At 37.5% G+C, this 27,315-nt stretch overlaps 1 long non-coding RNA gene across 2 annotated transcripts; it reads right to left on the reverse strand.

Moving 5' to 3' along the window:
• Nucleotides 1–219: 219 nt before the first annotated feature.
• Nucleotides 220–25,884, reverse strand: LOC134549032 (uncharacterized). Of its 2 annotated transcripts, XR_010079969.1 has the most exons (4): nucleotides 25,191–25,884; nucleotides 20,844–21,009; nucleotides 20,029–20,202; nucleotides 220–2,949 (listed from the first exon to the last, which is right to left on the reverse strand). It is a non-coding gene; the product is annotated as an uncharacterized LOC134549032 (long non-coding RNA). The 2 variants fall into 2 exon arrangements; XR_010079970.1 differs by lacking the exon at nucleotides 220–2,949 and having other exon boundaries at nucleotides 17,986–20,202.
• Nucleotides 25,885–27,315: the final 1,431 nt, after the last annotated feature.

Genomic DNA, 27,315 nt, shown 5'->3' on the forward strand with positions numbered 1-27,315 from the left:
GACACTGAAAGCAAAGCTTTGTTCATTTGTACACATATATATGGAGTGAAGACTATATATATATATGTGTGTGTGTATATATATTTATATATATATATACAAACACACATGCCTTTAAAAGGAATAAATTTATTTTCTTCTTTGTGTTTCATTTATGAAATAGATGTGCCTATATGTATCTACAGAAAGGCATGCATTTTTGGCTTTGAAATATTTAGGACTCTTTAGAATATCCTACACGTGTATGAATGAGTCAATTCCCTTTTAAAATTACCACTTCAGAAACAATATGTCATTACCAAAAAAAAGTCACTTTAATGACACTATAATGTCTTTACAGGATATTTCGTGATCTTGCCCTGATCTTCTAAAATCAATCATACATAAAAGTGAACAGGTAGACATGTAATGCCACCTACTAATATCTTTTTTTCACCACAAGCTGAATATTGCCACCTTATAATCCTTAGGCTAATACAGATTTTATTTGAATTGTTCTAAACATATATTGCAATGTCTAAATCACAGGCCAGAATGATCTGGTATTTTTCTGAATGGCACCGCCTGTAATAAGCAATAATGTCTAATATGTTACTCATGCTGAGTAAAATTTGATTGCATCCTTAAAACCTGTGTAAAGCTATACATTTGTGTTGTTTGTCATTACAGAACTGCATCCAACTCCATTTTAAATAGTATAGAACAGAGAATTTGTCACAATGGAAAACCAGAGGCACCAATGATAATCCCCTTGTTTGGGTTTTTTAAAGGACTGCATTTGGTAGGGAAGTTGCCTTGATGGCAACAATAGAGAATCAGAACCCAGATTCAATAACTTAAACTAAAGAAGCATTTAAGTTAATGTCCTAAGGTGACTTCATGATGCTTGTATCCCCAGTCATCAGTTCTGTTTATGCTGGATATTGAGTTCTGCACCTATAAAACTAGGTCTGAGAGCAAAGAGCGGGAGAAGGAAAAGTGGTGGAGTTTTTTTCATGTATGTGTTCAAAACACAGAGATAAGCAGTGCTCTAGGAGTTCCCCACTCTGCCGACAGACGGGGGGTTTTCCCTTGCTGTTTTCCCTGTTTTTTCTGTCCATAGCTGAGGCCAGAAGGGGTTTTTTGGAACTGTTCAGCCTTTGCTCAGTCCAGGAACACCAGGACTATGTCTGGGGGCCCTCGGCCTGTACTGTGGCAGGAACACCAGACCACAGAAGGTTTTCCTTTTTTTTTCTTTTTCTTTTTCTTTTTCTTTTTCTTTTTCTTTTTCTTTTTCTTTTTCTTTTTCTTTTTCTTTTTCTTTTTCTTTTTCTTTTTCTTTTTCTTTTTCTTTTTCTTTTTCTTTTTCTTTTTTTCTTTCTTTTTCTTTTTCTTTTTCTTTTTCTTTTTCTTTTTCTTTTTCTTTTTCTTTTTCTTTTTCTTTTTCTTTTTCTTTTTCTTTTTCTTTTTCTTTTTCTTTTTCTTTTCTTTTTCTTTTTCTTTTTCTTTTTTTTCTTTTTCTTTTTCTTTTTCTTTTTCTTTCTTTTTTTTCCTTTCCTTCCTTATGAGGGATTGCCCAGTTTAGGGACTACTGCTATGGGGAAGTTCCTATTCAGGATGAGTAACTATTTAGAAATTTTTCTGTTTGATGTTACAGCATTTAATTTTTATACCAATAAACATACCTCCACATCTTTCAGGCTTGACATCTTAGTGGCAGCTGGTTTCAGACAGAATACCCTAATATACACAAAAATATGCAGCATTGCTCTGTCATGTCATGAGTCAGCAGCTAGTAGTTTGCTAATATAATATTAGCATTGATTTTCTAAGCTATTCCAGTACAATACATTTATAATACACGCAACTATTGTCAGCATATGCCAAATCGGCAACATTGCACCAATTTGATCAAGAAAAATGGACAAAATTATAAAATTAATAGAATATGCAACAGCAATATACCTAGGCTTTTCAGAATTCAATTAAATGGTCTTGCAGCATCTTTCTGTGACCATACCACAGATCTCAGTCACTTCTTAATAGCTTTTCTATTCTTACAAGATTTGTTTAGCATATACGTGCATTCACATATAACTGCAATTATAAGACAAGGAATTTCCACATTCTACAATTCATTTTTTCAACAAAGTTGACTTGAGCTTAAAACCATTGGCAGAGACATCTTTCATGGTAGTCACCTAGGATTTCCCTGAAATATTGTCCTTTACTACTGTGGTGGGTTGACCTTAACTGGCTGCCAGCTGCCCACTAAGCCACTCCATCACTTGCCCTCCTGAACAGGACAGAGGGAGAAAATACAACAAAAATTCCTGAGTTGAGGTAAAGACAGGATGATCACTCATAAGTTCCTGTCAAGGGTAAAACAAGTTCAAGTTGGTGAATTAATTTAATGTATTGACAATTAATAAGAGAGAGGGATATGAGAAACAATGAAAAATGTAAAAACACCTTCACCCCACCCTTTCTTTCTTCTCAGGCTAAACATCACTCCCAAATTCTTTAGCTCCTCCCCCTGAAAAGTCCAAAGTGATGGGGAATGGGATTTGCAGCACTTCATAATCCTTCATTTCTGCCCCTCCTCCCTCAAGCTCTTCCTCTTCTCCAGGATACAGTCCTTCACAAAATTCTCCTACATGAATCCTTACCAAGGGCTACAGTTCTTCACATACTGCTCCAGTGCAGTTCCCTTCCATGGAATGCACTTCTGGAAAAGACTCTTTGCATGTGGGTCCCTCAGAGTTCCTCACAGGATTGTACTCCAGGGATGCCTACACAGCGTTGCTCCCTGCAGGGCACATCCACCTGCTCTGGCATGGGGTCATCCACAGGCTGTAGAGCAGATATCTGCTCCATGGCTGGGTCTTCTCCACAAACTGCAGGAAATCTTTGCCTGGAGCACCTCCTCTCCCTCCTTCTTCATTGACCTTGGTGTCTGCAGAGTTCCTTCTGTGAAATATTAGAAATCAATCACATACAAGGGGATTCTAGATGCTGTCTTCCTGCTTACCACCAGTAATATCTATTATTCCTTATCCAACAATTTCCCAATTTTGGGGATGTACAGAACTTCTTCAAATGATCACACAATTCAGTTATTTCTCATCTATGTGAAAAATAAAATTAAAAATAAATAAACAAAAACTCAAACAAGCAAATACAATCCTTATTTCCTGATATTTTAATCATGTCTTCTAGTATTATGTGTGATGAAATATACCATCTCTACATTATTCCTAATTTCATAAATCTCAGGACTACAGATTTCCACAGCACTTTTCTTTTTCATCAGAAGCTGGTTTTCACCTGTATTTTCTTGACTATGCTTTTATTTGGTCCATTTTCATTGGTGGGATAAAAAAAACAAGATACAGGATTAATTGCATAATCATTAATGACATAGAGTTGATGCATTTATTGAGCTCTTGCTACTATAACACAATTCAAAATTAAAAAAGAAATTACTAATATTGACTCAGAGCTAATTGTTAGATAGGTAGATTTATTCTTAATTTTGCCATGTGCACTGAGATACTTCCCAGAGCAGAGGAAGGATCCTATGGTTTGATACCCATTTCTAAGAGTATCCTTTTGGCTAGTGTCTCTTTTATGCAAAACAAATTTAAGTAAGAATGTAGAAAACTTCCTTGCTTCTAAAGAAGGGAGTCTTCAAGATAAATATCCTTTTAAACTGCTAAGTTCAGGTGTCTGGACAATATACTGGATATTGTTAATAACTCCCTGACATAATTAATCCTCTCCACACTCTGTACATAAAGGTCAAACAATCCAGGAGACAACTCCAATTTTTTTCAGTGAGAGACAACAGGAATTATAAACCTACACCTAGCAGTGTTTTCTTCCCCAAAGCCACACAACAATGAGCAGAACAACTCAGATGCGGAGTATCTTGGAGAACTAAACACGAGGTTATATTGGAACATGTGAAAAGCAGTGCAAAATGCATCTCTGGTCAGGCAGCACAGAGCTGGGCTGCCTGGCACTTTTGAGCATTTGCCGATTTAGCAATTTATGAAGTTAAACCCCGCAGTGGAATTCATTAATTTCTATAATGTAAATTATTTCCTCAGAAGTGTATTTCCCATAAGTGAGATGGTTTTGCTGTGGCCATGAATAAATCAAAAATGAAGTAATCTTTATAGGCAGTGCTAAAAAAAAAAACCCTGACTCGGGGGAAATCTGAACGTAAATAACACAGAAAAGTTTACAGAAAAAACACCACACAAACTCATTAAAAATACATTTATATTATGGGGAAAAAAGGACTATGTGAAAAAAAAAATCTGCCTAAGCTTAGCATTGCAGATCTGACATTCATTGTATTGATCAAAACCCTGTTTTGTCAGGGAAATGTTTGATAATATAATTTTGACATAAATTCATCCGAGAGGACAAAGAGAAATCTTTAAGGTCTAACATGCAGTTTTGAGGCTTTAATCAAGAAAAGAATGATGACCAACACTTTCCTGAGTGAGTAATGATTTAAAGTTTATTTTTCCCTGTGGACCTAGCAAGAGATGCCTTGAAGGGAACCACTAGAGGAAGAAAAATGGTCAGCATTTTCTGAAAGCTCTCTTTTCAGGGTGCTACAAAAGTGGCACTGCAAACCTCAACTTGCTTTTCAAAATCTTTCTACTCATTCTGTACCTACAGGTATCTTTATTTGTACATTTATATAGAAGGAGACAAATGGATTCTGTTGCTACTCCTTTGCCGTAAATTAGCTTTCAATTAGCAAGTTTCTTTAAAAAAAAAAAAGGGCGGGGGGCAGTTAAAAATCTTTTATCCTATTTGGAAATACTTAACTATGCCATTCCCGCTAATTACGAGCCAAGAAGCTGTGTATCTCTGATGGCTCTCAAAAACTGTTTCTTCGGGTTTCTGTGGTCACCCCACACATGCCACAGTTCAAAGACTTTAGGTATTGTGTTTGTGCTCAGGAGAATTGATTGGACAAAGAGCAGCAGATGCCTCACCTAACACTTCATTATTTGTAGCTCTCACACAAACTATGGTCTTCTTTCTTCTTTTAGTCAAAAAGGGCAATAACTACAATCAAGCAGTTTGGAGCAAAGTTCATCTGATGCTGACCATCAATATCTCCCTTCATTAGCCAAAGTCATACTATATATTTCTTTGTGTGTACTCAGACAAGTTTTTTCAGGGTAAATAGTCCTGCAGTTTGTACAGTGGTGGAACCCCACTATCTGATGCTATAGATTTATCTGCACTGTAGAAATAAAAGAGACATAAATATAATAGCATGTAGAGCAAGATTGATAGTACTCTGTTATAAAGACAGCCTAGCACTTCTCTTTAGAAGAACCTCTTTCTAACAGGTTATAACTACCTTACATTTGTCAAAGCCAGATGTATTGTATTTATTATGGTTCGATTCCCTCTGCCTGCAGGTGTATTTTATGGAGGTGCAGAATCTTTGGGACCTGCTCAGACATCTGACACTACCAACCAATGACTAAATTCTGTGTCCCTTGTGTTCCCACACAATGGCTAAGCTCAGGAACACTTCTCTTACAATGGCTTCCCATTACTTCTCTCCCCTGCCTTTACACAGTCCAGGTACAAGATGCTCTCTTAATGAACTGTAGTATTTCAAGTGTGCTTTGTCCATTCCTGTGCACTGAATAAAGGAGGAATCTTTAGGAGAAAAATAGCATTGTTGTACAAGAATGAGTAGAGAAAAGAAGGCAAAATTAATTGGCCAAGCAACCTTATTCAGTATCCTAACTTCTGAGACCTTGATGTGTCAATCTCAGTACTATTTTTACAGACATTATATGCAACCTATTTTATATATGTCTGGTTCTGATTCAATAGTGCCTGAAGCCACAAACTGAAGTGAGATGGAGGTCAATCGACTTTATATATTCCATCTCAATTAAGTCACACTATTTTCCAATAATAGAGGATGAATACTAGATGTGATTATGTTTTCATGTCATATTTTTCTTTGTATCATTGAAAGAAAAATAATAAAATTTAAGAAAGATTTTTAGATCACATGTGGCTATGAAAATGTTTGTGTTTGGTGTTATTTGTGAAATTATATATAGTCATATTGCTCTAATTAGTGGTATTCTGGCATGAAAATTGTCAGTTATTACTCCATTTTTTCACTTATGATGCCTATAAGTGTGGTCTCTGATAGGCATATGTAAAGAAACTATAAAGGGTGTGGGAGAAAAATCAATTAAATAAATATTTACAGAGGATTAAGGTCTGTAAATTATGCATCTCCTATGGAACATAACTTTCCTGTCAAGCATCCTATTGATTTTCTTAGGCTCTTTAACCCTTCTTCCTCTCCGGTGAAAATATTCTCATGAGAAATAGAATATTGCTAAGTTTCAGAGATAACTGACCCCTCAGACAACAGCCTTCTTTGGCTCTCTATGGCTGTCAAGGAGAACTTGAAACATGCAAAAAAAGTAGTACTGACAATACATGTACTATTCTGAGTACTTCAAGGGTATTCACTCTTACTGATCCTCCTATCCAAGTACCAAATCTTTTGTATAACCAATAGTCATAAGAGACAGGATACATGCTTTCGAGAAGGTGACAAAGAAAGTTCTGAAAAATATTTAACAGATGCAAAAGCCTCCCGAAGGGTATCACTGTTATATCACAGAATAAATTTGAAATGGGAATACTTCTGGGGCACAAAGAGCTCTTATAATGTCAACTGTCCAAATTATTAGATATCATACCATATCATAATCAGGTTCCAGGGTTCATGTTCTCAAACCTGGTCAATAGCAGACGCAGATGAGTAAGAATAGAGTGAATGTGGATTTTACTTTTTAAAATTCCCCTCACCTGCCTATGAACTTCTTCAGCCAACTTTAATTTCTGTGTATTTAGTAACACTCAAAGGATTTCTCTTTCATGAACTTGTGCAGTTTTTCCTACCACCAACAAAATTTTTTATCAGTCATCATATCCCTGGCAAAGATTTATGAAAGGCTCTGGAAAAGAGAGCATGGGAAGATTTGTGGCCTAGAAGTACTTATCCATATAGAAAGATGAGAGCATTTGTTCTCACAGAAACACGTCTTTCACACAAAGAGCCACCTCTTTCTACATGTGTTGAGCCTGGTTCACTAAGTCCATTGGATTGCCCCTTTTGTTAGAAGAAGGAATGAACAATCAATTTATACCTACGCTATGTTTGCTGGGGGCTTTCTGCCATTCATGAACTGTCTTCTCTACCACACCCTCCTCTTTGGTTATTTCTGCTCCCAGATGAGTCTTGGATAATTCCCCTGCTCTTTGTACATAAGTCATCCCATATCTCTCAACACCCCCACTCAAAATCTTATACATTCTTCTATGTCCAGGTAGATTGCACAGAACTGCCTACATAATGTGACCTGTCATGGGAAATAGATTTGAGTGTGGTTACTCATGTCTACCTCAAGAGGCACATCCTGGTACCCTTCCACTACATTCCCTTTTGTCATGGAGGTAAAAATGGTCTAAACATGATCCAATTTTAGTATGCTAACAATAAATGAACCCTCTAACATTGTATTCTAACATTGGATAAAGCAACCCCAGAAAAATACTGTGAAAACATTGGAGAAAGGGTTTTCTCTCCTCACTACAGCCTCCTTTCCCTTTGGAGTCTCATTGATAGCCTATAGCTCCATTTCCTGAATGTCATGGTAGCCTGAAAAGCATTTGGAAAAATCAGCTAAAACACTTGGAGCCTTAAACCATATAAATCTGGAAGCTGGTTTTGCTCATTTTAAATTACTGTGAAATTTCCTTGTCTGACCTTGTATCAAACAGGACACGTCTGGGTAAATTCACAGCCCATGAGTGAGAGGTCTAAGCTCTTTACAGTCAACTGATACAGCTGCTTGTTTCCAAAGGGGGAGTCACAGCATTTAGTCCAGGAGTGATTATGTCTACAAGGTCTGCACAACGCAGTTTTGCAAAGTGACAAAATCCATGTATGGACAGTTTGTGCTTCCATTCATACCTTCTTTTCTGCTGCTGAGACTCCAGGAGTGAATAGCTAAATCCCTGTGATCAGTGATATCTAAGCATATCTTTGATATTTGTTTTAATTTTGACTTTCTTATCCAGTGTTTTGAGCTGCCAGAAAGCCAGACCGCCACACCACCACAGTACTAAGTCTGATCTAAAAACCTGTTTAGAATTATCTTATTTACTGCGGTTTTGTAACTTCTACTTCAGAGAAAGTTTGGTTTAAGAGAGAGTTAAATCACACCTGCTTGCTAAAGACATCAGCCATCCCTAAATTTGTTTCTCAGTCTAAAAATATCAAAAGGAAACTCACCCCAGACCAATTCACCAGAAGCTAATCTATATATCAGTAGAAAAGCTGAGAGCTGATTTCTATTCTTTGTATCCCAAAGTGAAAAAAAAATGTGGGTAACAATTCTAAGTATTTTGTGCAAATTCACATTTGGTCTTTTACTTCTTATTCTGTACTGAAACTGGAATTGGCACTCTTCTTGTCCCTGGCTGCTATGCAGAGTTCCTGTGCTCTATCAGTATGAAGGTCAATATCAGCTGCTTTTTATTTCTTCTTGTAAAAGGAGGAGATCTAACTTCATACGTCACATGAAGATCCACAGGAAAGGTAGAAATCAGTTCTTTAAATTCAGATGTATCTGTGAAATTATGAGCCCAGGAAAAAGGTAAACTGAACACCAGCACCACTGCATACCCAGGACTTCCCCATAGACTATAAACCACTCCTGGTCAAATTCAGAGGATCATAGAACAACTCAAATGGACCTTAAAAATCATAAAGTTCCTATTCCCCTCCTTTTCACTAGACTATTCCAGTCCCCCAAGAGGTTTTAGCACACTTTCAACCATTAACTCCATACATACTCAGGATCTCCAAAAAATGTCATCTGTTTATTGTCATGAGGCATTGGCATTTGTGTTTCCATTTCTGATAAAATTTTGGTCAAGTCAATGTGCCATTCTCTGGGTCTGGATCCATAAAAAAGATCTTTTTTCTCTAACTAAAACAAGCTGCAGCACATGGAAGAGGATGAAGTCTCCTCCTTTGTGAGAGCAGCCTGTTCCTAAGTCAAGTTTACAGAGATCCCTTACCCAGTAAGTCTGCATATGCCTACTACTTCCTTTGGCAATACATGACTGAAATTTAATGGAGCTGTGAATGTGTACCAGAGAAAGAATAAAATCTTCTTTCCAGTTAGGCTCACAGCAAAAATGTGTTCCTATTCAGGTTCAGTAGCTAATTAATAGCAGAATATATTTAAATACAGTAAGCTGTTGTACATGCTTTGGAATTCAATGAAACTTAATAAGCAAAATCAGGCTTTTTTATGTAAACTAATCACTTATGGTTAAGCTCTCTTTGTAACATCTTCACTGCATTGTTCCACAGACAATAAATTTTTCCTTTCAGTGTAGGCAATATTTCTCAACTCTCACATACCATAAATCTTATTTTCTTCTCATTCTGCCAGTTTTACTTTAAACAATTGTACTGAATTGTGCACCACAATTCACATGCTATATATTACCTCCTATCAACAGCTGCTTCCTACTTGCCAGTTTCAGTTTCATATTTATGTATCTTGTCAGCTGTGAAAACAAATACTTTGAAATCTCTTTCACACTTAGAGCAGAAGATTATATTGGATAATGCTGTCAAGAGTACCTTGGGATTTTTGACATGATTTTTTATTGACCAACACCAGCAGAGTTGTTAATGATTTTGATAACTAATATTAGATCATATTTCTGAGGTCTACGGAAACATCTTTACACATTATTACAGTGTTTACTTTGAAGTACTGCAATTGCTGCTAAGGGCAGCCTGTTACATTCTGAATTGTTTTTTATTGGCTTAGGATGGAATGTTCATATTTCTTATTTGTGTTTCCCTGTTGATTAAAATTTTTTATAGTTTGATATTGACCTGAACAACATCCAGAAAATTAATTAGACTTACAGAAAGGAACTTCCATTTAAGGACATGGCAGGCTTTAGGAATCGCTAGGGAAAAAAGTAAAACACACTCTACCTCATAGTTGTTCAGAATTATTTTTCAAAAGGTTGCAATTCCCTGTGATATGCATGGAAAAACAACTAAGCCCTCAAAACTACGGAGCAGCCATGCTCATAGTAGTAGAGTCATGGAAGAGAAGTCAAGAATTCACTTTTTTTGAACTAATTATCCTCTAACAATCAAAAACGTTTTCCTTGGTGCAAGAAGGCAGTACCTTAGTGGTTAATGCTTTAGGGAGGTTTCACTATTTTTGTGAGTGTTGTACATGTGCTATAGGGCATATGCAAGATCATGAGGCAGAAAGGTGGATAGATTGTTTTATTACATCTGCTGAGTTTGTAATCTCATCACAGAGGGCTATCAGCTTGACCAAGTATTTCCCCTTCATAAACTCATGTTGATTTTTCAAACCACCTTCTTGTTTTAATATGTTTGAAACCAGTTATCATTTCATCCTCCCCTTATTTTAATGGTGGATTTTTCTTACATGGTCCCACACTACAGACAAATACCTGTGCCAGAATCAGTAGCTGTTTGCCAAAACTTGATTTACATATACAGGAAGATCTTACTTTGGTACAGTTTTTCATAACACAGTTTGATTTGGTTTGGGTTTTTCTGGGGAGTTGGGGGTTGAACAACCAATAGAAAAAGAAAAATACACAGATAATAAAATAGGAAGACAAGTCAGCAGCCAACTGACATCCACATTTTCAGTGTTCATCTTTTTCATTACTTGACAGTTACTTGCTGCTTTTAACTGTTTCAGAATCCAGTAGAATAAGAGTTGAAACTATGACATTTAGTAACAAATAGTTCTATGGGGACCTACAAGTAAAATTCTCATCTTGTTAGCCAACAGAGAACTTACATGAAAACCATCTGGCTGTTCCTTTTCTACCAATTTCTGTTTGATGGAAATCAGGACTGTAAACAGGTAGATGCCACAAAAATGATTGTGACTTCATTTGGACCTAAATGTTATCTGTTCTTCACAACTACTCTCTAAAGAATATGACTTCTTGATATAAAAAGGTAGTTTGCATCTAACTGGGGACATATTTTATGATCCCAAACTTCTACCAAATTTCTGCCTGATATTATATGAATATTCAATGAATTTTTCTTCCATTTATGTAAAAAGAAGGCTAATCTCGATTTAGGCGTTTAAAGTGATGATGAGTGGAAAACATCTTGTGATAACACTTTCCCATTATTATTTATTGTCATTACTTTTTTTTTTCCAGTGTGAATCATTTCTAAGTGCATCAATAGCAATAGAATCATAGAATACACTGAGTTGGAAGTGATCCAAGAGAATCACTGAGTCCAGACTCTGACTCTACCCGGTGCAATCTAAGAGCTAAACTGTTTATTTAAGAGCACTATCCAAATGCTTCTTGAACACTGATAGGTCTGGTGCCATGACCAGTTCCTTGAGAAGCTTCTTAGAGTACTTGACTACCCTCTCAGGGATTAACTTTTCCTAGTATCCAATGCCCCCAGTGCAGCTTGACACCATTTCCATGTGCCCTATCAGTGTTCATCAGAGAGAGGAGATCAGCACCTTCTCTATTCCCTCTCAAGAGAAAGCTGTAGAAAGCAACAAGTTCAGTTTGTCATCAACTGATTCTGATGACAGAATTAATGTAATTCTGGCATATTGCAGTCATATCACTAGGGAAAAAAAGGAGACTTGGAGAGCTTTTCTTATAACCTCCCTTTAACAAGATTACTATTTTAGCATAATTGTTCTAGTCTTGTTTTGCAAGTGGTTCTTTATATGACTTAAAGTTGCAACAAATTTTATATTTTTATAGTATTTATACAAAACAGTTGCAGTAAAGGTAAACTCTTTGAAAGCAGTTTACAATTCATTTATTAGAAAAGGGGAAATAAATAAGTTTATTAATAATTTCCAGAATAATCTTCTCCACAATTTTGCTAGGTACCAGCAGCCCTTACAGGGTGCTCGCACAAGTATAAATTGTCTTTGTTGGTCTACTCTTGAATTCCTTTTTTTCTGATACTCTTTTTATGATCAAAATTGGATGTCACCTTCCTGTGCTAGTCTCATAAATGCCTTTATTTTCTTTGTGTGGCAAGGTTTTATCAGTGGAGAAGGCTGCAGGAGTGCCTGAGAAGAGATCAGGGACTGCGCCCATGATGAATCGAGCCTGTTCTACCTGGCTCCAAAATGGACCTTCTTCTGGAGAAAAAATGCAGGACCCATCAGTCAAGCTGGTTCTTTCTCTGCTATAATATATTGAGGAAAGGGTGAAAAATGCTGTGTAACATCTGAGAGAGATATGGACTAAATAAAAAACAGGGAGAAAACAGCCCTGTGTTCACCAGTGAGTGGAGAAGGAAGTTCTCCAGGCACCAGAGAGATTTTCCTGCAGTGAAAACTATGGGAAGCAGGTTTGTTCCCCTGCAGCCCACAAAGGTACAGGCAGGAGCAGACATCCACAGTGCAGCACATGAGGGACCCAAGGCCAGCAAAGGTGACATGCCCTGAAGGAAACTGCAGACTGTACAGAGATCACACTGAGGCAGGCTTCTAGATGAATCTGTGGCCCATGGAAAGAAGCCTCCTGTAGACCAAGACTCAGATGTTAGTCAGGAAATTGCTTCAGGGAACAATGAAAAAGTGATTTTCAGCTGACTTTTGGAGAGACCAAGTAAATGGAATTTTCCATATTTCCATTTGTATTTAACGCCCCTTTCATTACACTGACTACAGGTGAGAAAACTTTAGGTCTTCTTTCTGTGCTGTGTCTTGTCAGGAATTTATATACACTGATCAGATCTTCCCTGAGCCTTCTCCAAACTAAATAATGCCGGCTCACTCAGACTCCTTTTTTGTGGTAAATGTTCCTGTCTCCGAACCATTTCATAGCCAACAGCTTCTGGCTCGGTGCTGAAGCAGACACGAGCCTATGTGCAGCTGCATCTCTGGACCAACCTGTTTCTCTCAACAGCAACAGAGACTGCTCTGAAATCAGTGCTGAGCACACGGGGAGATGTTTGGCTGTCTGCAGAAGGGGTTTTCTGGAGGCACTGGCTGGGTGGCTGGACACAAGCTGAGTGGGCGCTCGGGCAGGAGGAGCAGAATGACCCAGAAACGGGGTCCCCTCCTGTCTCCTCCCAGTGGCCTCCTGCAGGTGGCACACGTGCAGCCCCTCTCCCACATCCCTCTGACAATAGTGTTAAGGCAGAAACCAAAATTAAACTGGCTCCTCACAGCAACATTTAAAACTCAGTTTAGGGAGCCTCTGAACTTCGCACACAAGGCTCAAAAATCCATGCCAAGAAGTGCCCATGAAATGCTAATATCTTTGGGAATTCACCTGGAGACTCTTTTCCCATTATCTGGGTTTTAATAATTAAATTCTCCAAGCTTTCTAAAATAAATTTCTTTGAAGGAGTCTCACATTTTATATCAGAATCTGTCTCTCCTTCCAAAGATCTTCAACAACAACAACAAAAAAAGCTAGCGAAAATTATCAGCTGCTTTTAAAAATCTGACCCTCATTTCATCCCCTAGATTCTCAACCATGATGACCAACTCAGGAAAGCCTGCAAAATCCTGCATATCAAAATAAAATAATTAAATTTATTGTTAATTAAATTCTTCCTTAGCAGAGAACCATCAGAGGCTAATATCCCACATACATCTTTGTTTGGCCTCATGCTGCCATTCTGTACAAGATAAATTTCATCCATCAATGCAATTTTATCAATGACTCTTATTCTTAATAATCACATCAGGGCTTTATAAAATTAAACATATGAGCCAAAAAATAAGAACATGAATGCCAGCTTGCTTGTAATAGTGAGCATGATAGAATATTTTGCTGTCCTACAGTAGTACTCAGAGGATCTTGGTTATTAAAAGGCAATAATGGAAGAGTCTCCCAAAGAGCATATTTTGATACTCAAATTATTGTAAAACTACTGAAAGAATATTAAATTCAGCTAAGAGGGCCATAATCCAAGAATTCTCCTCTTAAATAGCCAACCTTGAGCATTCCATCAAGTCAAAGGCCTTAGAATGCTTTATCCTTCCCTGTAGATATTCTAATACTATGAACATTGGCATTGCTAAAAGAAAAACTGAAAAACAGAGATCCACATAAGCATAAAACATCTTTAGTAGATCTAGAGGTGGTGCATACTTTCATCCTCTTCCTAGGGGACAGTTTCATGGGTTATTCCTCAAGTATGCCCTGATCACACACGTCTCTTTTTCACTCACATGTTCAGCCAGCGACCTTCCTTCTCTCATTTTCATTTTACAGCCCTGCTCTCATTCACAAAGGAGCTATTTGCTTATTTCCTGGAATTTACTACCACCCAGTCTAGTAAGATCTGCTACACTAAAAATTACTTCTTACCAGCTTCTAATAGCAAGGGGAAAAAAGCCAAGATTTCATCACAGTGTAACCCATGTGTCCCATCCCACAGTAAAAGAGGGAGGGGGGTGGATTCTTTTTGACGGATTTCTTAGACAAAAATAGAGTGTAAGCACAGCAATATTGTATCAGTTTATTGATAATGAAAGATAAGTGTTCCTAGTGAAGGCACATAGCAAAGGGAGCAGAGAGGGAAGAAGAGAGCTTTCTCTCCCCTGATCGGCTGGCAGATGAAGCCTCCCTGAGGACAGGGCTCCCACCATGTGTACAGCCCCTAGAGTAGTTTTTGACCTCATGTATAACATATATTGAGGCATAAATAAAAATCAGATTTTCCCTCTCACCAGGCAAGACTGAGTTTCTCTAGCAGGAATCATTTTCACAGGTTACAGATAAATGACATTTTTTAAATTGCTTTCAGGTTCAGAGTCTTTTTAGAAAATTCTTTTTCATTCCATTGTCTTCAAAAATGCTCATGTGGAAGTAGGAATTTTGCTTGTACTTTTTCTAATCAAATAATATGAACACTTGCTGACCTCTTCAGGTCATGGTTAATTTATTATCACTATGAATGGAGACAGCATTGTCTTTCCTCTGCACACTCCTGAGATTTACCACATGAGGTATTTTTAAGTATAAATCCCTTAACATCTGCCTTAATTTAGTAGATAAGATCATTAACAGCCATTATATCTAATCAACATCTAATCCTTGTAGAAGGGATTCATTAGCGGGATGAAATGGGAGCAGAAGCCCACTAATGATAAATGTTTATTTTCTTTGAATAAATTTCCACTAGGGAAGATCTAGCAACACTTCAACAACCTCTTCCAGAAAAGTGTTGCACTGCATATTGAAGGATCACCCTCAAGCCGTAGATCATTAAGAATGTGCTGCTTGCTTTTACATCTATAAAAAACACCCAGATGCCTTACAAAATAGAGGAAAGGGACTTTCAGACAACTTACATTCAGGTATAACAATTTATCTCTAGTTCTGTGTGCCGTTTTGGGCATCACAATATAAGAAGGACTTAAAATTATTAGAGAATGTCCAAAAGAGGGCTACAAAGATGGTGATGGGTCTAGAGTGGAAACCACATGGGGTTGAGGTCCCTTGTCTCGTTCAGCCTAGAGAAGATGAGACAGGGGAGGTTTTAGTTGGATATTACAAAAAGGTTCTTCACCCAGAGCGTGGCTGGGCACTGAGACATGTTGCCCAGGGAAGTGGTCACAATACAAAGCCTGACAGATTTCTAGAAGCATTTGTACAATGCTCTCAGGCACATTGTGTGACTCTTGGGGTGTCCTGTGCAGGAGTTGGACTTCAATGACCTTTGTGGGGCCCCTCTGACTCAGGATATTCTGTGATTCTGTGAAAGGTTTAGGAATAGTTAGGACAGCCTTTTGCTTGCTGTGTCATCTGGAATACAATACTCCTTTCTGAATGAAGATTATGTTATTGTGTTTTCAGGAGCTTTTTGTTGTACATGGAGATAGAGGACTCCATACACAATGTTTCTGAAGTTTGTATTAAAATAAAGAAGAGAGCATGACTACACAGCTATGAGCTGTCTGTGTCCTCTAAAGAAACCAGGTATACTGTCTGGTATTTCTGTCCTTGAACTTTTACCTTTTCAAATTAAATGATAGATGTCTTTGTCTGCTATATTAGAATATAAATCACCAGAACTATATATTAAAGGTTTATATGTTAGAATGGACTGATGGGGGGGGTCACTCAATGGACACTCATCACACAGTATTACAATAATAAGTCACATTTCTGCCTGCAAGCTTCCCATATAATTTTGTTGGTGGTGGGGTGGGTTGTTTTGCTATTTTAAATAAGCTGAAGAAGAAGGTAAGGCTTAAAACTAGTAGTACTAATAAAGTCTCTAAATAATTCAATGCTTGCTGAGAACTGACTTTATTTTAACCTGTTCTTCTCCTGACCATGTTTTTTCTCTTTTTTTTTTTTTTTTGTCAAGAAAATAGTTGCAACAATCATAAATTGAAAAGTAGCGTCAAATTATTTAAAAGGTTTTCACTGTAGAAAAAGACTTTACTTATTCCTCAGATTGTAATCTAGAGCTGTTTAAGCATTTATTTCTCTTATATTGTAATATTGTGTCCTTCTGGAAACAAGTGTGGAATTTACACCTGCACTTTAGCTACTTGTATAAGCACCCTTCTGTATAGCCTCTATCCATGCTTTGGCTGAGAACCTGAGAGAGAACCTGAACATTAAACACATCTTGATTATGTAAGAGAATCTATATATTCATGACCTTTGCATTCCTAACCTCAAAGATACTTACTTAGACACTGCTGCCTTTTTGTTTCTGGGCTTTGGTTAACGTTTGCATTCAAGTTACATTGAATAAAACTCCTACACATCACTGAATATAGGGTCTGGAATCCAAATCTAGTACTGACCAAGTCTTCAAAAGAGTCTGTGTCTCAGGGCTACATAACAAAGCTCTGAGTCCCTCTTTCTAGCCCCATCAGTGCATGATTTCTGTGCTATTCTACCAGCATCAAATCCATATCTCCTTAGCTTAGAGAGGTGGATCTTTTGGAGGATTATGTCAAAGTCCTTAACAGAAGTCCAGTTGGTTATGTTTTGAAATCAAGGGCAGTCCTAACATGTCTGATCTATATTTTGCCAGGAAAGCAGCCTGTCCAAGAAGGTTATCTCAAAACAAGATTCATGATCACGTTCCTGCCAGGCCCCGTCAATGCAAGGCCTAACAGAGTTGCTGGAGGCTCACAAAAAATTGAGGCACTCTGCACTTGAGCATGATCAAGTGATCTTCCAAGGAAGAAGAGCAACAAGGGTTCTTTTATGAGTAGACAAAGAGGATAAGTACTTCTGTTGGCCTAAAAATGGCCTTGACACTCTGGAGAGTACTGTAGACACTACCTTTGGCTCAAACCTGGTCAAATTAGCCCCTTGCAGGAAAGTGTTTGTCTGAATTTTGACTTATTTTGTTTCACCTTAGGGATTTTCAGAGTTCATAAAAGTAAATTAATCTGGAAATTTTGAAAACATGTCATAATTCTGTCATGAGATATAAAATTCAGATGTGTATTTAATATTTGCCCTTCATATTTTCTTTGACATCATTTTCATCTTCCAGCATGCCTCATTTTCTTTACTTATCTCTGTCTTGCTATAGTTGAAATCTAAAATCCATACAGAAGTTTCATTAACTTGAAGTTTGACACACTCTGAGAAGCCCCATCAGTATGGGGGGATATTTTATTAATCTCCTTTCTTCAGCTGTGATAACAACAAACAAGATGAGCAGAACCAGAGATAATAGTGGCAGTGATACATACAGTTAGCACAGGACTTAACACCAAGGTGGGAAACTTCATACAATCAGTTTGGGAACATAGTAGTGTCGTTTGGTCCTCTTTGCACTGCACCTCATTTCATCCCAATCCTTGTCATTCAATTCACTCCATTTCCAAATTTTCTTTTTGTTTTTAACTTGCATTTGGTTGCATCATATGTCCATTATAGTGAGTTTCTTTCACTGTGTTCTCTGATTTCATTTCCTTTTATGAAAGGAAAGTCCTCATTTCATGAAAGGAAATGAAATCTTGCAAATTCAATGAGGATCAATTCACCAAGGTTTTGTCCCTTTCCCTGCACTTCATGTCATCCCATTGCTTTTTTGATTTGATTGTTTTCACTTTGGTTAGGCTTTTTTTTTTTTTTTTTTTTATCATTTTAATTCATCCATTACTTCTCCTGTCTTTTCCTTTGCTTTTCTTCCCTGATTTCAAGATTTCAATGGGTATAATTTTGGCAAGTTTTACTCCTTTTGACTGCACCTCATTTCATCCCAATCCATTTGTTTGTAGTCACTCCATTTGCAAAGTTTCTTTTTTTAAGTTTTCTTTTTTTATCAGATATGCTTTCCAGAGGGGTTGTTATAATTTCTCTTCTAATTTCAAGATTTCATTTTCTTTTTATGAAAGGAAATGAAATATTGCAAATTCAATGAGGATCAATTGAGCAAGGTTTGATTCATTTCCTTGCACTTCAGGTCATCCCATTGCCTTTTGATTGTTTTTACTTTGGAGCACTTTTTTTTTTTTTTAAGCATTTCAAATCATAATATTTGGTCTTTTTTTTTTTACTTCATGGTGTCCCATGATATAGTTTTCTCTTCATTTCATAGTCTTAATTTTTTCTTTTTTTTAGAAGCATCTCATTTCCTTCATTTATATTCCTGTCTCTTCTTTTCCTTTATTTGGCATTTCAATGAATATAGTTCTTGCATTGGTCCTTTTCATTGCACCTCATTTTTTCCGGGTGCATTTCATTTTATTCACTTCATTTCCAAATTTTCTTTTTTTTCTCTTGCATTCTATTTCATCATATTTTCTTTACTTTTTTTTTTTTCATTTTATTTTCAGACTTTTAAGCACTTCCTTTCATGTTATGCATTTTTTTTCATGAAATTAATTTAAATTCTGCTAGTGTTTTCAGTTTTAGGAGGGGAGATGAAGGAGATTAAGTAAATATTCTCCCTGCAGACAAATCCCACACAACTAAGTTTTTCTGGAGTAATGCTTATCTATGAAACAGAGTTTTCCAAAGATAAGTTATGCCTTTAGCTCTCAAACCAGAGCATTGAGCAACCTCCTGGCAAACTTCCATTTCCTTAAGAGGGCCTATAGGGGAGTCAGAGAGAGATGCCTTGTCAGAATCTGTAGTGATAAAACAAGGAGTAATGCGTTGTTCAAAGTGAAAGAGTAGAAGCTCTAGACAGCAATGAGTCTCAATCTCCTCTTCCCCAGACTGAACAGAAAAACTGATTTCAGACACTCTTCCTGTGGCTTCCCCCCAAGGCCCTTCACCATCTTTCTGGCCCTCTTTTGGATGCTCTCTTATATGTTTAATAGTATGAATAAACCACACCAGTTTGTCAGCTGGGCTCAGTTTCTGAGACAAGTCCTGGGCAAATATAATTTATTCTTATAAAGCATGGCTACTGAGAAAGAATGCATGAAAGAGGATGGTGAATAAGCTGACAGATCATTCAGATGCATTTCTTCAACTAAAATGACCATAGTTCCTCTACCATGGTTCCCTCCTTCTAGAAAGGACAAGAAGCATGGAAACCTGTACTTCCTACATTCAGATCTGAGAGGGGACACCTGTGTCCTATGCTATCACATCTAGCACTACCAGCATCAGTGTAAGAGGAAAGCTACAAGGCTCAGCTGAGACCATTCTACAGTTCAGGATTTGGGAGGCACCTTCCCTGCACACAGATGGAGGGAAACTTGGGACTTTCATGAAGCAGCAGGCCTGCCTAAGAAGCACCTCTGGGGCAGAACAGCTGCAATTTGGCCACCTGGCACTAAAATAATCAGCATCTTTTTCTACAGGGCCTGGTGTGCTTAGCATATTTGAAACGTGCACATCAGCTCAATCCATGAAACCATCATTCACAGCCCTGACGTTAAAGTATTTAACACTTTTTGGACAGGAGTAAATTCTTTCTGCAATACAGTTTGCACTCACCAGGATTTATGGTATGCAGTAATTAATTACTGCAAAACAGGCACTCCTCCAGTTCACATTCCACAATCCTGCTTCCCACGTGAACAAATCCATGTTGCTATTATTGGCTGTGTATGCTCAAATGATCAGATTCTATGCTCTGAGGCATAGGCCAATTGTTTCAGGACACCTTGCCTAAAATAATAATAAGTAATAGTAATAGTAATTAATAGTAATAGCAATAGCAATAGCAATAGCAATAGCAATAGCAATAGCAATAGCAATAGCAATAGCAATAGCAATAGCAATAGCAATAGCAATAGCAATAGCAATAGCAATAGTAATAAATAAAGCTCCTTATATTTCCAGCACAGAAATACAAAATCCAGACTGACTGTGGAAAGGGACCAGAGCCTCTTCTGACCCTCAAACTGTGCCTGAGAGCTGCTTGAGAGAGATGACCCTCAGCAAAGCCAGGCCAGGCAAACAGGACATACGGATGTCATGCAAACCTTGTGCACTCTCAATGCTACTGCATTAGTACAGGTGCAACCTTTTAATGCTTCAGGAGACGTTTGGTGAACCCCAGCTATCCACTGGCTATCCATCCCTTCAGATGAAAAATACACACACACACACATATATATGCACACACACAATTTAATGTACACAGTTTAATCTCCCCCCCTCAGATAACTGAATACTCAAAAAGAGTCAGAACATGTTCACCTCATTACAAGGTTCCTATAAGTGATAACTATATCTAGCAGAAGGGCACACCACTTCTCAGTGACATCGCTTTCTTCATGCCAGTGGCTGATTCCCATTGTACTTACCCTGCTTACCACCAGCTGATTGTCAATGCCATTTTCAAGTTCCACAAATAATCAAGGAGAAATTCTCAGAATTTATATATTTCATCTTGTGTTACCTCTAGATTTTGGAAACATCTTAAATACACTACTTAGCGAAGATGGGTACATCCATGGCTTTCTGTAAGAGCTGCAAACAAGAAAACATGGAGATATTGATAATGGTGTGGTTTGAGAGCAAGCCAGTATACCACCCATTTATAATGTGGGCAAGATAGAGTTTATTCACACATAACTTACATCAGACCAGAAATATATCATACCCCAAAATCTTTATCATTTTTCATTTTCATTTTAATCATTTTATTAAAATTAATAACTGTACAGCGATTATCAAAGAAAGCACTAAGTTTTATAATGAAGTGGGGTGGACATTTTTCAGTTTGCTGCAATAACATCAGGGCCAAAATTACGCAGAGGACTTGCCTGACACCTGTTTTGGAGCATGGCACAGCATGTGCAAGGCAACTCCCTTTCCCAAAGGGTGCACTGGCCTCCCTCTCTGTGTGTGGGCATTGGCACCCCTGTGTATACCTGGCCCTGCTAAGTATGAGACCTCAGCCACAGCATGGCTGAGTAGTTTCTCTTCCATTTCAAGCCCCCACAGGTCAGAAGCAAATGAAAGGCAGACAGCAGCTCTGTGTAACCTGTAAGCCACTGAGATACACCATGACCTCTGAGTCACAGCTGTGGAGAAAGGATGCAGTGAGTATCAACAGTACAAACACCATGGGCTGATCAGTTGAAGTAGAGAAATTGAGTAATCTGGTAAAGAATGCAGGAGAGTCAGAAGATCTGCATACACATCCCAAAACTACACTGATACAGGCTGTGCTCATAATGTATATAGAACCATCATCAATTCCCTGTAAGTAAAAAAACACAAATTAGTATTTTCTAGTAAGAAACTGCTTACTGATAGCCATTGCTTCTAAGGAAGCCTTTCTGAGATACAAACCTTGTGTAATTAATAGACATCTATGATGTTCCCTTCTGGTCAGAATGTTATGTTTCATTTTAATTTAAACTTAATTTAACCTGTAATCTAAACTAGTCTTTCAATTGGGTTTTTTTGACTTACAATTTTATTTTTTCTATCATCTCGATTCTGAAGAGACATGGGCCCCTTAAATTTCTCATTTTGTGATACATCTGAGGATCTCTTTAATAAACCATTTTCTCAATATATTTAAAATGCTAAATGTTTGTCAGATCTTGAATCTCAAAAAGTGTACTAGACCATTTTAATCCTGGAAGAATCTCTTAATTCTTACTGAGACAGTAAATTTTACTTCCAAGTAGATTCAAGTAACACATTGTTGTCCTGTGTTCTTTTCTTCTGCCTTTGATTTAAACTTTCAGTGGAAAGAAGATGCAAGTTACAGAACCCTAATTAAAGAAATTTTTCTCTTAACATGGTCATTTGCTATTCTAATTAAAAAGAAAAAAAAAAAGGTTTTACTATGTAAGGGCAAGTGATTTAAAGCAGCAGTCCCTTTTTATCACAGCACAAACCTGCAATTGCTGACATAACTCTTGACCACTCTACAAAATTGTACTTCTAGTAAAGGTGCAAGAATTGAAGGCTGACATTTTTAACCCTGAATTGTTAGATGCTTTCTTTACTAGCATTTTACCTGACTGCTTTTAATTCCGCAAAGTTGATGTACAATAGTGAAGTCTCTATAAATTTCACCCTGAATGGACAGAGGTGCTGTCAAGTCTTATCATCCTTAGAATGAAGGCAGAAGATCCTGGCACAATTCCCTTCTAATTAAATTTTACTCTCCATTGAACATTCTGCTGAAGTTCATAGCTGCTGGCCACACAGGAGGCTGTGGTGCTACCCCTGATGCATCTAGTGGCCCTTCCACATTTCTGTAACTATCCTTGTGTCTTATCCTCTCATCAAAACACCAAGCTTCTTTCTTAACACCCTAAGGAAAAAAACAGGCATGCTGTGTGTTGCCCCTGGATCTAGATAAATGGTGAACCTTTCTAAATTCAGGATTTAGTTGTTTTAAATTATGGATCATGACAGAAGCCAAGAGAACAAGCATACAATATTAAAGATTTACACAGCTCCCTCAACTGCTATAAACAGATGTTCAAAAACTGTATTTTGTTATATGTTTTAAAACCAAAGAAATATACTTCCCGTTTAAAGAGGGCAACTGTAAGCATACTGCTTTTGAGATAGAACATTTGTTATAAAACAAATAGCTATTTATGCAGCTTATGACAGTATCACTTTTCACATATGGAAGGAAGGGGCAATTAAACATTTACAAAGCTTTCTTAATCAATAACCCCCAACCTTCTCTGCTCTGGTACCTGTGGTACTAAATAAGAAGGTGTTTGTGACTCTCAAGTTGTTATTAATGTTCTAATCATTACAATGTCTTGTGCACACCTGTTTCAACTCCATATTTAGGCTGTACTTTCTTCATGGCAGCAAAAGTTGAAGTTACAAATTTTGTGCAGAACCTTTCATAAAGTGACACCAGATTCTCAGGGTAATTACATGTGACAAGTCATGAAGAATTGTTCCCCATGAGAAGTAAGCTGATGTGATCCTTACCCAGGAACATGGAGCAGCATATGGAGCAGTAAGTCACAGCTTCTAGGTCATTATGAGATGGAAAGGATCTCTGGAAATCATCAGGATCAGCTAGAGAAGGCTGATGAGGACTGTGTCTAGTCAAGTTTTGAATGCCTCCACTGAAGGAGACTCCACAACCCTCCTGGGCAGCCTATTCCAGTGTCTGACCACACGTAGTCTAAAAGCCTTTTCCCCTAAGCTTAAATGATATTTCCTGTATTTCAGCTTGTGTGCATCATCTCTTGTCCTGTAACTGGACAGATTCCTGGCTAGTCTGTGCTTGCATCTTTCCCATGGGAGGAATGGTAAATCAAATCCAATGCAATTGCTTACCAGCTGCTGACTGAGGCCAGACACAGATGCCCCAGAGACTGTGGGTTTGTGAAAGTGAACCACACTAGCAAAGACCAAGGAAAAGAAGGTATTGCATGTCCTTTGTCACAAGGTCCTCTGACCAACTGAGCAGCTGTGCCACATTTTCTGGGGTCTTCCTTGTGCTGCTGCTATGCCTGCAGAAATCCTCTTTGTTGCCCTTCATGTCCCTTGCCAGATCAAATTGACTTTCCTAAGTGCACTCCTGCACACTTTGAAAAATTATCTCTGTTTATCCTGGGGCACTTGTCCCTGCCTGCACCTCTTGTACACCTTATTTTTATGCTCCAGTTTTGCCAGGAGTTCCTTGTTTCTCACAGGATGTCCAGCCACCTTTGCACGACTTCCTACTAAAAAAGATCAGCAAGTCTTGAACTTGGAGGAGGTGATCACTGAAAATTCACTGACTCTCTGATCTTCCTCTCCTCTCTGGGGCAGTAACCCATGATAGTCTTCCAAGCAATTCCTGAACAGTCCAAAATCTGCTCCTCTGAGGCCTAGGGTTGTGATCCTGTCATTTCCCTGGCTCTCTCAGGATCCCAACCCTCACCATTCCATAGTCACAGCAGTCAAATCTGCCCCCAGCCTTCCCATTCTAACCAGTTTTTCTTTGTCTGTAAACACAGAAATCTTTTGAGATAAAAGACGGCAAACAAGCAAACTTAATCTCCTATAGAAGGAAACAATAGCTCCAGGCTGAGTCTGAAAAGAATTATATTCTGTGTGAATCTGACACAGAGAATCTACAATGTAATATACATGCAGATATAATCCTGGCTTGAATTCTGGTATAAGGATAAATTGCTATTTACAAAAAGAAAATGTATTACAGGACACTATTTACTAAAATAAGAACCATAGTGCTTCTGGCATGCTTTCTGGACTTGATAACCCTGTAATACTGCTAAGTAACTAAGAAATTGCCATGAAGATATCTAGGAGAAAAGTACTCCCCCAATTTTTTTTCTTCTCATTGAAATTTGAGTAGTTTGTCCAAGGTTTTAGGAAAGAGATAGAAAAACCTCAAAATCTAATTGCAGGTCTGTTTCCATGTCCAGTCAATGGAATAATCAATAATGTACGAGGAGATTTTAGACCTAAATTAAGTTTAGTGTTTTGAGAAACATCTTCTACAATCTGAACTTGACATAACATTTTTGCTCGTGGAAAACTTTTTCATTATAACATCACTTTCAAACAACTGAAGTAAATTTTCCCTTTTTCTTAGCAAAAGTTTTACAGTAATTAATCTTCAAAACCTAACTAGTTCTGACATAGTAAAAGATTATTCATTGTAAGCAAAAGAAAACATTTCCCAAAAATAAAACTAAAAATACCTTTAAGAGAGAGATTTTATCAGCTGATGTTGAAAACATGATCATTTTGGCATAAGGGTAAAAAAATACATATGGATTAGTTGTATGTTCCCAAGATCACCACGATCAGCTTGTTCAACAGAAGCAACCACGGGTCTCACTCGGCAGCTTCTCCCCTGTTAATGATGGTTCTGTATATTGCCACAGATGAAGATTCTCAGCAGATAGGACACATGGTAACAGGCTTGCATATTTTCCTATGAGAAAGGCAAAAAGTGCAGACTGGAAAAGTGTTAGCAAAGATGGGTTATGACGGTTTAGACTTTAAATCTATGAAAATATAAAGAGTATATTGGTGAAAACAAATGCTGGAAAGGTTGCAATTCTGTAAATCTTACCTACTACCTTGTTATGGTTCTCATGTCTATTGTGTGCCATTCTTCACATGCTTTATAACAAGAAACTAGATACAGACCTTTTTTAAGACCCTGAAGAAGCTGACTGGGATCTTGAGTCTGGGCACATCAAAGAAAATAACGTAGCATACCATCATTTTGGTTACAAGAAGGGAAAGAGCAGAACCCCAGCTCAGCTGCTCTTTGGTACTTTCAAATAAAATTGTGGAAAGAAGAACTTTATGCAAGAAGAAAAATACCTTAAGTGACTATAAAACCCTAGATAACTTTGATGTTTGAGAAAGAAAAGCTGACATAAAATTCTCTTCTAGCTTTCTACAGATGTCTCAATGAAATATTTGACTCACCCCTTCATAGTGTTGTAGAACACTGAGGGGTATAATATTATGTAGCATACTTATAAGGTTTGAGAAGCTAATTTCTTAAAGCAATTCCAGGTGCTTGGATAAGAGAAACTGTCTAGAAGTAGCTGCTACTGTTATCATTGTTGTTATTACTATTTATATTTTGATGATTATCCAAATCAGTTAATTTGTAAAAAAAAATAACCTGGGTTTTTAAGGTCAAGAAGATGATAAAAGTCAGATAACCAGAATGTTGGTACATTCACAGGCTTTAGTCAGTTAAAAGCTCTGATCACAATCATTCACCTGTTTTTCCTGCACTTAGTGACATTTCCATTAAGTATGAGAAGATGAGAGTACTGAGGAAAGATCTGGATAAAATGGCTTTTCTACACAAGTCAATTCTAAGAATATTTTAAAATGTTTAGCACTAGGTGCCTTTACTCCTCACCTCTGAGACACATTTTTCTGTGGCTGTCTTCTGACTTTTGCCATCCAAGCACATCCTTAATCACCATTAAAAGTCTGCAACTTACCTCGTGCAGTAGAGCTGAGGCCTTGGGGCGTGACATAACTATCAATCAACAAGATGCTTTTGGATCCTAAGATTGACACTGTACAGTGTTCAAGTCTTATGAAGAAGCCTCTGGTTTTGGAATTAGAAAACTTTGTCCATCTCATTGAATGCAGAAGATCAAAGGAATACAGTTTCCATTTACAAGTAAGCAGGTATTTGCAGCATAAAGCATGTAGGATTGGTCACAGGAAAAAGTGAACTAACACACAACAGAAGAAAAGCTTTTTTGGTGGAAAATAACTTCTCATTTGTTTTTCACATCGGTGATACATCACTACAGGGCCATAACAATTTTATGTAGGCTTTTGCCCCATCGTTTCCTACTCCTAATTCCAAATACTTGAAATTAAAGCACTGTATTCTCCATGGATATGTAACTAATTAAAACAAACAAACAAACAAAAAACCCAAACACAAAAGACCCAAACCAACAAACAAAAACAAAAAAGAAGCAAGAAAAAACAAACAAACAAAACCACCAGAAGAAACACTCCACAACCAGCTTTATTCTGCTTTAAATCCTCCCAGGAGTGGAGTATTCCTAATTTCCATTGATGTCAATGGTACTCAAAAGGAATTCAATTTTTGCAACCAAGCAGTCCATGAAAAAATGTCAACAGCATCTCTGACAGTACATATTCAAAGGGACTGACTTGAGAGAGATCATTAATGCTGACACACAGAGCCAGCAATTGGCCTGTGCACCTCCAAATGTTCATTTTGGCTGTATCAATCACCATGTGCTGAAGTCCTTTTGCAGGAAACAGTTCTGGAAGTCAGATTTCCCAACTAACTATTCAAGAACCATC

This window comes from Prinia subflava, chromosome 3 (assembly GCF_021018805.1).
Source record: "Prinia subflava isolate CZ2003 ecotype Zambia chromosome 3, Cam_Psub_1.2, whole genome shotgun sequence".
NCBI lineage: Eukaryota > Metazoa > Chordata > Aves > Passeriformes > Cisticolidae > Prinia > Prinia subflava.